Source organism: Protopterus annectens, chromosome 4.part0, assembly GCF_019279795.1.
Source record: "Protopterus annectens isolate FY-2018-M chromosome 4.part0, PAN1.0, whole genome shotgun sequence".
NCBI classification, from domain to species: domain Eukaryota; kingdom Metazoa; phylum Chordata; order Ceratodontiformes; family Protopteridae; genus Protopterus; species Protopterus annectens.
In genome coordinates, this window is record NC_056733.1 from 871,791,427 (window position 1) to 871,807,529 (window position 16,103).

General features: G+C 39.7%; 1 protein-coding gene across 1 annotated transcript in view; it reads right to left on the bottom strand.

Annotated features, from left to right (window-relative positions):
• Positions 1–9,556, bottom strand: part of ADORA2A (adenosine A2a receptor) — a 431,532-nt gene extending 421,976 nt beyond the window's left edge. The window contains exon 1 of the mRNA XM_044068827.1: positions 8,754–9,556. The gene's annotated coding sequence lies outside the window, so the exon portion shown is untranslated. The remainder of the gene's footprint in view (positions 1–8,753) is intronic.
• Between the last annotated feature and the right edge of the window lie 6,547 nt (positions 9,557–16,103).

Consider the following 16,103-nt stretch of genomic DNA (forward strand, 5'->3'; position numbering starts at 1 on the left):
AACTTTCACCACCTTTACTTCCCAATTTAAAAAACTTCTCAAAACCCACTACATTAATAACCGGCATTGCTCATGTTACTCCCCAGGCTAGGCCATACCACTGCACTTTTGCTAGGATTCTGCTAAGGATCAAAAGGTTGCTCCCCAAGTCCCACTTGTAAAAATATTTGCATGGGTATTAGCTTACTACTAGAAATTTAGGCATTGTTAATCTCTGCTATCTATACTCAAATATATTCTTAACATGTATGGCTCTGTTTTCTTCTTTGGTACTATTTCTGTCTCCTTGGAACTGTAGTAGTGTTGGAAGCTTTTCTCCCCAGGCCTACCTATGCTCAATTGTAATGTATTTTTAATGTATTTTGTAACATGTATTACACAATGCTTCCTTATATGAGACTGTTTTATTCTCCTTTAACTGTATTAATGTTTGGAGCTTTTCTCCCCGGGCCTCCACTGAAAATGGACCTGTGTCCAGTCGGACTTTCCCGGTAAACAAATGTAAAATAAAAATAAAATAAAAATAAATAAAATACAATTATCTGAGGCTTCTAACTGCCTGTGAACTTTAGTTGTACATGTGTGAACAAGATCCTTGAGTAACAGATTTGGGTCAATGAGGAATCCCAGGTACTTTCTGCAGAGAACTACCTCACAGGTTGTGGCTGAAAATGTTTCCCAGACCAGTTCACATACACAGTTAACAAATGCACAAATAAAATAAATATGTGTGAAGATTTTGAAGGAGTCATGCCCTGCTACTTGAAGGGGCTGACAAGTTTTATTATGATTTTATCATAGCCCACAGTCACACACCGATGATTTTATTTTAAGAAGTCTATCCTTACAGCCTAAGCAGGCAGACAAGTGGTCTCAGGTTAAGCTGGAAGTAAATTATTGTTGCCACATGCTGACGCTGTGATACTCACATACTGCCAGCACAAGTTATTAACGTACAGGATAGTAATGGTACCATATCAAACCTTGATGATCACTCGTATTCATTATTTTAATAAACAAATACAGGGCCATCAGGGCAAGTTATATTTAATTAATTATGGTACCAGTATCAAACATTAAGGAACACCTGGCATGACAATTTTAATAATGGGACTGATATCAAACCTTCTTCTAATAATTACTTTAGGGGCAGATTTATTGTTTACTGACATGCTACCTGGTGAACAGAAAATTCTGTGCAGTATGACAGCTTATAGGCCCAGTATGACAACCTGTTCATTAGCAAAGGATGTCCGACACTGTTGGAAAGCCTTTGACTAGTCCAGGAAAACTGAAACGGACATTGCACCTTTGTTCAGAGAGAGCATGAAACTGTTGAAAATGTAACTGGTACAGTATCGACAATGTGTTGAGATCTGAACCCATCTTGTGTATTCAAAACTATGGAATACTGTTGCTCTGTGATCTTCAGCTGTTTGCAGACATTTTTTTCAGTACCTTAGGCAAGGTGCTGAACAGGGAAACTGGTGTGTGATGTGTAGTCGCAGGTGCAATCTTTGAGCTCTGCAATGTGTAATGGTGTGATGACATATTTTTATTGTATATGAATTTTGCTTTCAAGCATCTTCCTGCTAAACAGCCAACATACTGGGGTAGCTATAAATCTGGCAGTAAACTGAATAAAACTGTAAAGCAGTCCAGTTCATAAAGGATGGCCATTATTTTTCCCCTTTGAGTGACACCTTCCTAATGAGGTCCAATGCCAGCCCATAGTTATGAAAAGGACTTGGACTTTAGAACTGTTAACGTGCAGAAAACAGATTTGCCATTGAAGTGTTTTGTATTTTATTTCCTTCCAAAGTACAATGGGTGGTTACGTTTCCAACAAAAAGTATACACGTGGCTAGTTTTAGCAAAGGTACCAAAGGCTGTGTGAATTACTTGACCCATTTTTGGACCCCTTTGGAAAAAAGCCTGGTGTTTCACAAGGCAATTTTAAGATAATCAAGTAATTTACTTATTTAGATATATATGTATGTATACATTTATTTATTTATTTTTGTTTTCCGTAACCTTGCACGAACACTTACTCCTTAGCTGTCTCTAACTAAGAAAGTCATTAGTAGAAAAAGACTGATTATATATTTCCCAAGCTTTTTCCTGTTTTACCACGGCTTTGGTTATGCCCTAAAAGAGCTAGTCAGGTGTCTGTCCTTAACCCTATAATTCCTGACTATGCCACACTACTTTTGATATTAGTCAGTCAGCCTTTGTCAGTGTTGCTACATCTCATAAAAGGACAACATCTAACACAGTGTTATCAAGGTAATACTGTGAGGTGACATTACTATCTAGGAAGCACAGTACTGCAATCGTTAGGACTGCTGCCTCACAGCACCTGCTTCTCTGGTTCAGTTCCCAGCTCAGCTTCCTTCCGTACGGAGTCTCTAATTCCACCATGTGACTACACAGATTTCTTGCTGACTGCTGCAGTTTCCTCCCAGATCACAAAGGCATGCCATAGGTGAACTGGCAATCCTCTAAACGACCCATTGATTTACAAGTAATTTGTATGGGTTTGTGTGTTTGTGTATGTGTGTGTTTGGACTGGCATCCTACTGTACAAGATTATTTTCTTTTGCCTTTTGCTCACTGAGTACTGGGGTAGGATCTACCTTCCTGTGACAAGGAACTGAATAAAGGAGTTGAATGAATAATCACTATTTACGTCTGTGTATTGAGACACTAGTGATAAAAGTCCACTCTTGTGGTCAGCGTTTGGTAAAACCCAGAGGGGAAAGTACTATGAGGTTTGTATTCTGACACACATAAGGTTTTGAAGTCAAACTTGCCAGTACAGCCCTTTCTTGTGAAAGAATGGCATCCATTCAGAAACCAGCTGTGCAAAACACAAACTAGCCACAGTGAAGAAATTTTACAAGGAAATGGGGTACTGGAGACAAAGCCTCCCCTCAGACAAGACTGAAAACAAACTCTGATTCTTTCAAACAGAGATGAAATTTCACCACAAGGCCACTTGCACAAATGTGCCAGAGCTGCCTTTCTATTACTGTCATTGACGTGCCAGTGTCCCTACACAAATGGGCCAAAGACTCCTATGTATTTTAACTGCCATTCTTCTGTATTTTTCAACAAGTTACCTAGCTGATCAAGCTGCATATAGACATACTGAGTTTAACCTGCCTGCTCTGTTTTAGCTAAGACCATAACAGTAATCTGTTGGAAGTGACTGTCTTCTGGAGGTTGCAAGACATGCAGTGGACAGATGAAGTGGTTATGGACATAGATGGCTACTCCTCCAACTCTTACTAATACCAGTTTAACAACAATTTGAAAACAGCATTATCTCACACATCAAGTGCTCTGGCTGTCTGCCATCAGATATCCTAACCCTTCACTCCGGTATCACTCGGGTTGTTGTGAAGGCTAACATTATCACAGCGATTCCATTTCAAAGTGTAGGTATACAGATGCAGCCACTGAGTTAGTCAACAGTCTGGAGTATTTTACATTGAAATAATACACCACGTCGGAGAATATAATTTATTTTCACAGAACAGGGTAGCAAAGCAGGACTCCTGAAAGATTTATGTCACTGGACAAACAAAAATATGCTCCTAATCAGTAGTCTGAAGTCTAATATGATATTTGGTATGCTGCAAAAAACTTGCTAAATCCCTGTATCTAATTATTGCTGATACCTGTAGTAACAGAAAAGTTTTCAAAGATCTTCTTGGACCTGTTTCATTGACCAAGCATACTGACAATATTATTATTAAAGCACACCACCAACTAAAGCTACGCTACAGAACCTCACACTTCCTGTCCCCTACAGAAAATGTGCTTATCCCTAAAACTGAACATGGGCTCTCAATTGTAATCCCACATTCTGCCTCAAACACATGTAAAATACAAAGTACTATAAACAAAATCTTTAAATTTCCTCTTCTTGCATAACCCCGGATGCACCACTGCCAATTGCTACAGCAATGTAACTGGCTCCCTGAAAGTAACAGAGACACATTTCTACTTAGCTGTCAAATCTATAAGATGTCAAAAATGGGACACTGCTCCCCTCCCAAAAACAAAATTACAACTCAAGCAGCCTAACTGCACACTTAGAGACAGCCAAGAAGATAGCAGTATCATCATTAGACCTTGTTTTAAAACACCCATGGCAGAAAGAGCTAATACAGGCTAGCCCAGCCATTTGGAATTGGCTACCTGCAGAAGTGACTCTGCAAGAGGCATTTCAATTATTAAGAAACAAAGTGAAAAGAACTGTACAAGGACACTAAATACTCTTGCTTCTGGAACAAAGGCGAGTCCCTGCAGCTCAAGCTGTAGCCACATATTTCTTGTAAAGATAAACCTTTAACAAATGACCACTAGTCGAATACCTACCTTAATTATATATACTGTATGTGATAATATCACTTGCATTTGTAATTATAAATTACATACACATGAATTGTTTCTAATCTCTTACTGTATAACTCTGTTTATTCTTAGTCTGTCTACAATTTTCTGTTTGTGTCTTGCACTGTGGTACAGGGTCATGGCCAAAAAGGGTCTGTCAACCAGTCTGCTTACCCAGTTATCAAACTAAAATAAAAAAAATAAATAAAGATTGTATCACATCTGCATATACTCCTATCACAGTAAGTGATACTGAATCAGTCATTTACGTTATTAAGTACCCATACTGAACTGTACATTATTAAGCTGTAACAAGTCTAAATAAAAAGACACTTTTAAGCCCAAATATTTTATTTTGCTGCTACGTTTGGAGACATAACAGAATGTTGTGATGTCTTAAGGCACTGTTGAAACTGCTATTTGTATAGTGAAATGTGTTTAACTGACAAATGACTGGTAACTATTTTTTTCTCTACATCAAATTATAAAACATACATTATACATGTAATAAGAAAAAGCGATGTTAGGTTTGGTGCAAAATTATCTGTTGCTATGGAAAACAAAATGCCACTATACAGTGCTTACTGTGCAAGGAGGTGTTTTATGTGGCAGTAATTGTTATTTGTGGTGCTTCATAATTCCTGTTGTGTCTTTTACTGGACTGCTATGAAAACAGAAATATCTTAATGAGAAACAAAGGTTATTTTATTTATTTATCAGCTGTGCAAATAAAAACATAATGATCCATACTATGATGTTTTGTGGGGGAGTGTAGCAGAAACAGCAAACATATGAAGCATCAGATAAAATGTGTGCTTTTAGGGTGCCCCTCCAAATGTCTTAGAAGATGAGAAAAGTCATTCCAGTCACTTCTGTTATCAAAGGACTGGCCATATAACTAGCTATTAGTTCCTAACAAACTATTTAAAGATTAATAACATACTTGTAAATCCAAATGTTTACACTACTGCTTTTTATAAGATTCCAAGAAACAGTGTGTCGCTAGTGCCTTAGGCTGGAGATGTGAAGCCCATATAGCATTTTGCGCACTTTCTAGTTGTATGAAGGAGAGTATAGAATAACTGCATGTGGTTTATATGCAGAGCAGGAGTTCAATGGAGATAAACATGGGGTGGCTAGTCCAGTGGGGAGGAAGTCTGCTATTGTTGTATACCACTTCCATATTTTGGAGAGGTCTTAAAAGCCACAACAGTTCCTGGGAGTGAAACATACCACACGGGTTGTGCAAACACCGTTCATGCTTCCAAACAATCGTTCTCAGAGGTTTACATGAGCTGTGTAAGCTTCAAAGATCTAGAATGGTGATGACTTTTAACTGAACACACTTCCGAATCAAGTGCACCTGTAATGGGGGAGGGGTGGCAATAAAATTACAGCATTTTTTCCATTAATGTAAAATCATCATAGTGCTACGTGTTATTGAAAGAAATAGGTGGGCGTACAGTCCAAAAAAAATGGACAATATCAGTGACATGTACATCTGAGTTCAGTGCTTTACATCGGTGTTTTATGCGCACCTCTCTTACTCTTATAGGCAGTTCTTTGGAGACTGAACAATCATGTGTGCTAGCCCCATGCTAAATGCTTGGGACACTCCTGATGTCAGTAATGCCACAGTGGCACATTCTATCTGCCGTTAATATAGTATACCAATAATGCCACAACTGGCTGTTTACTGCACGTCGTCAGTCTCACCACTGAACTGCCAGCTTGTCCTGCTGTGCATTAATGATCCCCAATGCATGTTTCCATGGAGGGAATATTCCCACTAAGGAATGTGACCTCGGGGCATTCTATATCAAGTCTTGGAAGTATTGCAGTTCTCAGTCTACAAGGACCAAAGCTGTTGATGCGCACAGGTGAAGAATGTAGATCTGCCAATGCCAGGCTTGCAGGGCTCCTTCACCTCATTTTTTGTAACACTGCATGCCTCTCCATTCTCATCTGGGGAGCTAGCAAAAAAGTCCTCAAACTGTTCAGGATCACTCCTACTCAGCATAATCTATTGAGCCAAGCTAGTTCATACTGGGTATAAGTAACGGAACCTGTGTTGCTATCAAAAAGGCTAGCACTTTCAATGTTTCTTTTCAGTATGTTCTGTCAGGAAGGAGAAGCAGATGTGAAAGTACCCATACAGTATCAGCATATTAACATACAAGTAATGACTCTGTGAGACAGTGGGAAGGGAACATACCAAGCAGTTGCTTGGAAACAAAAAGTGAGTCAAAATACCCTCTCATCAGATTATAAGCATTAGCACAAGAAACCACCTAAAGAAAATCTAAAGGAACTTAATAACTGGGGACAGGAAACTTTTAAGTGCATCATAAGACTGGTGAGCTACCACTCAGAAAAAAAATGTGAAAGCAGCAACAGCCAGAATCAGAGCAAAAAAGAGAAACTGTTGTGGCAGCACGGTGACTTTTTTCACAGAAAGAGTGGAAGATGCATGGCTTTGTCCACCTGATAAAGCAGTTAGTTCAAACAATGGAATATAAGGAGAAATGTAAGGCAATCCTAATAAAATTGGGGAAGATGTAAGTTGTTTAATAATATAAATGATTGCGGCTGTCAGGAAAATGTTCTAAGCATCATGGACTGTAGCCTATTCTTTGGTACAAGCTCATTTCCAGCATCAGCAAATGGAATTCTCATAAATCAATGCACACATGTAATGGGGGGGGGGGGTGTACATGTCTTGGTGATTTCAGAAGGTGCCATACTTTATTTATTTGTACCCCCCAGTGTCATTTACCTCTACTGATTTACTCAAAACACGTGTTCCTATAAAATAAAGAGTTTTAGTGAAGCATGGTAACATCTCTGTTTTACTGAAGAGTGGTATCCGTATGTGGACACCCACAAATGCTTAGGTGTAGCTAGAAGCAAAAGGCTGTCTTCCCGTTAGCGTGCAACCACTCGGCATAAATAATCAGGGACATACACAGAAGTAATGGCGAGGGGGGCACAGAATGAAAATCAAGGACAATTTGTTTTTAATATTGCTCATATATAATTAGAAATAACTGCGGTGGTGGTGCTGCCTCACAGTAACACGTTGTCCTGTTCGATTCTCAGCTAGAGCGTCTTCTGTGTGGAGACATGCGTGAATGGGCGTACTTTCGTTGAAGGTTGTGCGTCAGAGCTGGCAATTCGGCACGTAAAAATCTATGGCCAATCATTGGCGACCCCTAACCGGGAAAAAGCCGAAAGATATAACAACATATATAATTAGAAATGTGCTAGAATAATAGGTTTTATATTAACATACATATTGTAAACGATGAGAAGTCTGAAGCTCAAATGTCATTATTTAGTGGTATGAATTCTCTGCAATTTGTCAGAAGCTCAAACATTTTATTAAGAGATAAAAAAATTGAGGCAAAATCAGGGACTTTTGAGAAATCGGTGACTGCTGACAAGTTCTCCCAATTACATTTCCATACAACTGATAAAACTAATTTACTTCAATGGAAGCAGTGTAGTAATCTGGTTGGAAACGATGGATTTCAGACCAGCCTGGAACTGAACCAAGTGAGCATACACAATAAAATGTTTAAGAGGGTTTCTTTTTTTTTTTTTTTGTCCTTGTACTAAAGTATAGCTCTCTAATCCTTTGCCAAGGAATTAGGGACAACGCCAAAATCTAAAGGGGTACATAAGCACAAAATCAGGACATTTGTTTAAGTATTAAACTATTTCACTTGGTTAACTGAACAGATTTTGCGTCAACATGGTGTTTTCAGGAGGATAAGAAGCACGTAACTCTAAGTTCTGCTATTCCTCATTGTTTACCAGAAAATTAAAAATTACACACACACACACACACATTTAACTTGCTCAGTATAGAATAAAACGGGTAAAATATTAATGCCTAATTGCTCTAAGGAGCCGGAAAGTCAGGATTATAACATGACAGCCACTAGGTGCTTTAACTAAACAAAAACTAGTTGAGTATGTGTAGCTTTGGAACTGCAATGGTTTCAGAAACAAATGCTTCGCCACTGAAACCCCCAACGACTTCTTGCAACCACATGTACTGCATGCACGGTTGTAGTAAGTTACAAAATCAGCATTGGTTCTGGTGTGCAAGTGCCGTTCCGTTAACCGACTAAAGGTTAAGCTGACCCCCCCGTGTGCCTTGGGAAGTTTACCGGAGAACATGGAGGGGAGCAGATGCATTTTGGTTAAAATCTTGGAATCACACTTACTAAGTACTGACTGCGTCAGTTTCAAAGCAAGCTAGACATCTGCCCAACCAGTAACTATTTCTTAATGATATGATAAGGCATAAAATAATAATAAAGTAACACAAAATAATATCTGCTTACCAACACTTGCCTTATAAACGATTGTCACGGCATTCAGAAACCCAAAGACCAGAGTCCTCTTTTCAATGAGATCCACGTTTCCATTTCTTCTGAATTAGTATCCACATAAAACAGCAGGTTCACCAGCAAAGTACGGACTCCAGAGATGCTGCCCTCCAAGGCAGGGAGCTCGCATCAGCACCACCCCAGTGACCGGGTCTTCCAGTAATCCCCAATGTGGGTGCAGCTGCTGCTGCTGTTGGGGGCTCCCTGCAACAAGCACCGTTCCCGCTGCACTGGACCTGCTGCACCTTGTCTGTTCCGCCTTGCCAACTGAGCACCCAAGGAAACCAAGAAGGAAGTGAACTTGACCCAAATCGAGTTCTGTCAGCTAGGCACTCTGCCCCGTTAGGCTTAACTCCATTCGGAATTATCCACTTTGCCAGTGATCTGAAACAGTTAGAACTAGTAGCAGCTGCTCCCTTGCTCCTCTGTGGTTTTTAGGAAGTTTGAACCAAGTTAAGCGTATCCCCGATGTAGCGGTCCCCTGCTCGGCAGAGCTCCGTGCTGCGCAGCAAGTCACCAAAGTGCGCAACGTCCCAGCTCCAATCGGCGTGCCCTCCGTGCTGTTTCCACGGCTGCTTTAGTGAAACTAGAATCCCCCAGGCTGTAGGATTTCAGAAGATGCACTGTCAATACCCCCACCCCCACCCCATGACACGTGATGCAGGCCAGAAACTAAAAACAGTGGCACTCCAGGGGAACGGACCTGACCTGTACAGTTACTGATATGGACACATGGGTACTACGCTTTGATGATGATCTGCTTCAGGAGCTGCAGCGATCACCTCATTTAACACGTTACAACCGTTGACTTGTCCCCCGGTATCCTTATGCAAAGAATATTTAAAGGTTCTGCTGGGGTCTTGCTGCTATGGTACTAAGTGCTTTTAAAGTACACAGTGCTCTTCTAATGTTGTCACTGTCCTTTAGCTGTTTTGTCACTGTCCCTCAGTTGTAGATGAACCGCCAGTTGAAACTGGTACTCTAAGAATTGTGTGCGCGTTTCCCGAAGATGTATCAAGCAGGGTACATCTTTATAGCAACTAATAAAACACGTAAACCCCGACACAATAATACAACAAGTCAGGAAACAAAGTAAAACTTTCAAAGTAACAGGAAGTAAGTCAAATACATTTGAGGGGTCACAGGTTTAGACCTGTAGAAATAAAGTGAGATTTTATACATTAATAAAATGTGTTGCATGTAAAAGCAATTGCAACTGAAATGCTTTGTAACTGTCATTATCACGGAGACCTTATTTTTATTATTTTAGCTTTCTACTACGACAACATAAGCATATATGTGACACAAACTGTATATAGTGTAAATATGAGTTACATTAGGAATTACTGCACATAAATTGCATAGAAACATACAAATGAAGCTAATGTTGCACCTCTGTGGTATTTATTCTGTAGCCATATATTCAAAAGTTTCTCAGAATGACATAGCAGAAGTTTATACAGGTGGAAGGTAGGGGTAAGTTGGCATATTGCGAATATACATCTGTGAACAGCAAGTTACAATATATTACTATATTTTGATTGTGAGATGGATACACATATGGCAACTCTCTTTAAAGGTCTGGACAAAAATTCAATCTGTATGATGGGTGTAACAGCAATAACTGAAATATACAACTGAGGCTCTTTATTCATTCACTTTCATCACAATCTAATATCAGAGGGATAAATAGGAGGTGACATCTTTTTTTTTTTGGCAGGGAGATAGGCACTATTTTAAGATATGGCTCATATATTTTTTCAGGCATTTATCTTCTCACTTTATTGGGAACTACTTTTTGTTAGCTTTGATCATTAGGCTTTGGGTTGTTGTTGTTGTGTCTTTCGGCTTATCCCGGTTAGCGGTCGCCACAGCGGAACTCCGGTCCGCTAATGTTTGGTAGTGGCTTTTTACATGCCGAGTTACCAGCCCTGACGCACAACCTTCAATGAAGGCACGCCCATTCACGCATGCCCCCACACAGAAGACGCTCTAGCTGAGAATCGAACGGGAAAAGGGTACAGCTTATTATTTCCTAGAAAGGAAAAAAAAAAAGACTGAATTTCTTTATTTAGTCATGATTTGTCCAGGCCCAAGCAGCGCCCACACTACCAGCTTAATTTTATTATTTTCTCCACAGTTATTACACTTCAGTCTTGGCCATTTAGAGAGTGGTGATAGCATACAGCAAGAAAATGAAGAGAAAGAATGAATTTCTTTAACCAAAATTTTGGTTCAGGCAATCAGTTGCAAAATGTCTGGAAAACAAAGCTCCAAAATGCAACTCAAAGCATCTAGAACCCAATGGCTTCTGGGGAAGGGGGGTGGTTGAGACCTCTGGCTTAATTTGATTGTGTTCTCCTCATTTATTATGGTGTAATCATGGACAGTTAGGATATATTGAAATAATGCAGGAAAAATTGAAGGGTACAAGGTACAACAAAGTATGAGAAAACAGAAAAAAAAAAGTAATCTAAATTGTGTAGCAACACCAGAATGGGGGCTGTAGAGGGGGCAATGGACAGTAGGACGCCAATTTAATCCTTTTCCAAGGGTTCTATTTCACCAAAGGCAAGAGTCAAAATATTCAGTGCTGACAGGGACTGCCCCATTTAAGGACATCACACAGTTTATCAACAAGGTTTGTTACACTCCATAAAACATTTTATAACTCTATAGTACCTAGATAAGAAAAAAGCATGCAATATGCTTGGTTTTGTCAGAATTTTGGTACACAGCAATCCTTTTGATTGTATCTTTATTTATGACTACATATCATATACCTGGTTGCATAATAGTGTTAAACATGCCCTTTCAGACACTGCTCAGGCTATTTAACTTAGGTTTAGCTATTGGCTATGTCCCTGATGAATGGTGCATTGAAGTGGTGATGCCCCTTCATAAGGGTGGTCTTACATCTGATCTGGATAGTTGAAGTCCTATCAGCCTTACAAGCCTCATCTGCAAAACTATTGGCTGTATTGTAACTATATTCTCATAAACTGCGATATCAAAATTCTTGTCTGACTTGACCCCTTACAGTTTGGCTTTGTGAAGGGTAAATCCTATCTAGTTAACCTGGTAATCTTCTTCAAAAGGGTTACAGAGGCTGTATGGATGGTTGGTGGCCATGCAGTGCATGCGGTGTATCTTGACCTTGTGAAAGTCTTCAATACCATTCCCATGCTGACATCATACAAAATCTAATTGCTTTAATAATCAACCCAAATCTTGTAAGATGGACAGCAAACTGGCTGAAAGATCCCACAAAGTGTGAGTTGCAGATGCCTCATCATAAGTATGAAAGTGACCAGCGGCTCAGTGTTGGGACCTCTGCTTTTTGATATTTACTTCTCAGATCTCCAAGTGGAGGGCTAAAACACTGGCTAACAAAGTTTGCAGATGACTGCAGACCAGATGTTGTTAAGTCACTCTGTGATATCCAAACTCTCCTGAATCAACTTTCCCTTGTAAACCTTTGGTGTGCTAAAAATGAGCTCAAACTAAATGCTAAAAAGTGTAGTGTTACCATTGGCAAACAACCCCTCCCTTCACCATACTGCACAGCCAACACACCATTATGAAATAAAAATCTTGTCAAGAACTTGGACCGATAGCTCCCTCTCATTTGACCATCACGTGACAACAGTTGCCCGGAAATTTTTTTATTTACTCCACCGAATTGCCAAGGGAATATCAATATGGTCTAAAGAGGTAATCACTCCCTTATAGTCAGCATTGATCAGGTCAGTTATCGAGTCCAACACCCTCTTTGGTATTCATTTCACAAAATATATCAAACAATAAGAAAGACCCCAAAGGCTCCTAACCAATAGATTCACAGGCTTAAAGTCCCTGAGCTACAAAGAAAGGCTGGAAACTCTCTCCCTTTATTCAGTGACTTACAGACTTTTAAGGGAGATCTGTCTTGCTTGCTGCACCATTAGAAACCCAGTTGTCCTGGACCTTGTGTTTCTCTGCATGTTCAATATCTCCACCAAAATAAACCCTGGGACCTAAATCTTCACCACAGATAAATATAGCACCGTAAAGAGGCCTGCTTATAAGGCAGCACTTCTGATATCTTTAGCTTAAAATTCTTCTGCATGTTAAGCAATGCAATTCACTCTGCTACTTTAAATATAAACTAGTGACTGAATGGGCATCCACAAATTTACTCTGGGTTGTATTGGTATGGTCCTCCTTGTGACGCACGTGCACTGGCCCAGCAATCAAGGAGCCTCAATCCTCACCACTAACATCAGTGAAGGACATCACATATAGAAGGAAAGGATAACAAATACACACAGTAAAGTGCAATTTCCCTTAAGAGCACACAGAGATCACAGTCAGTCGAGGGCTGGTTGCTCCCTTGCTCTTCAGGTCCCCAAAAAGACTCCCCACTGGCACAGCTATAGGGTCCAGATCTCAGCCTAGTGGGCAAGGTAAAACCTCCAGCACCCTCTCTGTCCAACCAGTGCTTCATGTCCCTGCCCAAGTAGCTGACACACACACACACTTTGAGATAAGAGTTTATACAACCACACAGACATTCCTGGGGAAGGCTGGCACAGGTTATCCAGCTGTGCCCCTTTTCTGCCCAGTCTAAAAGGTAGTACCACTTGCCACCACCCATTTATCAGCTACTCAAAGGCCCTTAAAAGGGTGTCCAATTATTACTGTACAATATTATTATCCAATTGATAGTACAGCCCAGGGCTAAAGCTATCAGAGTGGCTTTGTACTATTTTACCAAAGGCATGCAAGTACTCTTAAAGGAGTACCACACCCACAGACTCAAAAACCATGTTTAAAACATCATGGCATGATGTTTCCTACACTTTAACAGCACTCTGGGATTATTTACAGGATTTTAAATATTTTTATATGTAATTCCAGACTCTGACCACCTGGAGGCTGGCATATTGACGTGGTTTGGATAAATCAGGTTGCCATCCAGTATCCCAGAACTCATTGTTTGGCTCAAAAATGTTACATCATGCAGGCCTCCGTTTGCCTAAAGTTCCTGTCATTTCATAGATGCTGCATGCGTACAAAGTACTGAGTAAAATAGAACAGTGTAAGTAACACTCCCTGCTGCTGGATGACTACTTAAAACAGAAAGAGTGCAAATGCCACAGAACACACTCAAAGTGCTGTTTACTACTGCCTTTTTTTTCTAATTTAGTTTAAATGGCACTAATTTGTGAGACAATGAATTCCAGTCCATTTACCTCTCCCCTCCCCCATAACACTTAGCTTCCCTAGCTGTCAAAGTCCTGAGGGTAATTTGACCTGGTAATTCCATTGATTGGCAGATCTCAGCAGGGTGCTTGACTCATGTCATTTAAACTTTGCTCTAGCATTTCCTTTGTTAGAGGGGACATTTTTTTGCTGCACTATAGCCATGGCCTTATTTGACTGCAATCACATCCAGTAAGGTCTTGCACCAAGGAGCTAAAGAATAAAACATTTATGCTATTAACCAGTTTAGATCTTTATTAATTTACGTGCTAAGGTATCACTTCATGCTTCCACCTTGTTATAAATTGAAATTTACATGTGCAAAATGTATTGGTATGCAGTGTTTGCCTTCATATATTTTTACTCCACTGGTTGGTTTGCAAAAAAAAACCTTTTGCAGTATCCCTGGATTTGTCTTTGTAATTACAAACCACATTGCTATATTTTCCCTTCCTTTTGCTCGTGTCCAGAAGTCACTTATAACAAAGTACATTTTTTATTGATTTATTTTTTTTAATAAAGGACATCAAAGTTAACTTACCTTGAATCAGATAATGGATGCCACTGCAAAGAATCACTGTTGAAATATTTGTGCATGGACAAAATCCCTTACTAAATCTATTTGTCAGCCTCCAGTTCAATTGGTGCTATGGCTTTAATATACTTGTGTGTTTGCTCATGCCTTCCAAATATCTCCGCCATTACATACCAGTTTTGCAGTGTAGTAAAAACCCGACATGCCCATACACCTTTAGCCATCAATATGCAGCTACTCCTGTTCATGTGAGTATGTGAAATCATTTTCAGACTTAAAGTGTGGAAGCTGCACTGAATAATTCTAGGTGCTTGTTCAGGTTTCACATGGTGCTTGCTTAGAGCTACTCTCATGTTAAGCCACTATGAATATGTTGCACTGCCACCTCTGATACCAGGGTAATGTTTTAATCTTTCTATTCCCGCACTGCACACTAGCAGTATCTGGTGCAAATACAACAGAGAAGTATGCAAGCGATACACCACCTAAGCATCACTTGCCGTGCAGAATGTACAAGTATGCATACCAAATTTCTGTGTTTCCAAACATCGGTGTTACTACACTACTACTGAATAAAATGAACAGCACTCAGGCTGGGGGAAGAACAAGGGAGCCATGACATCACAGAATGGGTGGGTCTTATTATTTTAGTTAGAATCAAATGACGGCTGTGGTGATGTCACTTTGGGGGAGGGAACTGATTAAAAAAAAAAAAAAAAAAAGTACCTGCACTGCCTGGCCTCGATGATGTCAGTAATTGGGGGACTCCAGCAAGCTTTATTCAAACGTGAGAAAATCATTTTGTAAGTGAAACCATCACAGTATGAGAAGGTAGGCTTCTTTTACAGAAGTAAGGGGAATTATAAAAATTGTAAATGCTTTATTGTTGTTGCTTTATAGAGGACAATGTAAATAGGGAGGAAAAGGACCTTGAAGTTGAGGAATACATTAGAGAAACCTGTTGTACTCAAGCTTAAATTATCTCTACACAAAATAGCCACAGTTGAAAGGTTTAAAAATATTTAATAATAAATAATAAAAAACACAAGACAATACTTCTTACTACACAGTGCTAGTCAAGAGTTCAGAGATCCCAGATAAATACTTAAAATAATTCAGTAGTACAGTTCTGACATCACAGAAAAACACTTAGTCTAATCTTTCTAGTTTCTAGCTATTTCTAAGAGAAAACACAAGTCTAAGGTAAACTTACATATAGAGCAAAGGCAGTGCTGAGTTGGATGGGCAAGACAAAAATGCTTAATGCTCTCTGATTCTGTTTTTAAAATCACATTCCTGGTACACATTACATCATTCTTCACACTTTCCTGGGGTTCCCAGGCTAACAGGCTACCTTCTTTAGTAAGCTCACACCAGGTCAGGAAGCAAAGCCATTAAAGACATTTATGCATGCAAATTCTGGCCATTAACTCTGGCCTTAACACATTAGCAAGAATTCCTTCATCTAGACCATCCGGAGCCGTGTTTACATCAAAGGATCGCAACATGCTTTACTTGGTCAGCAG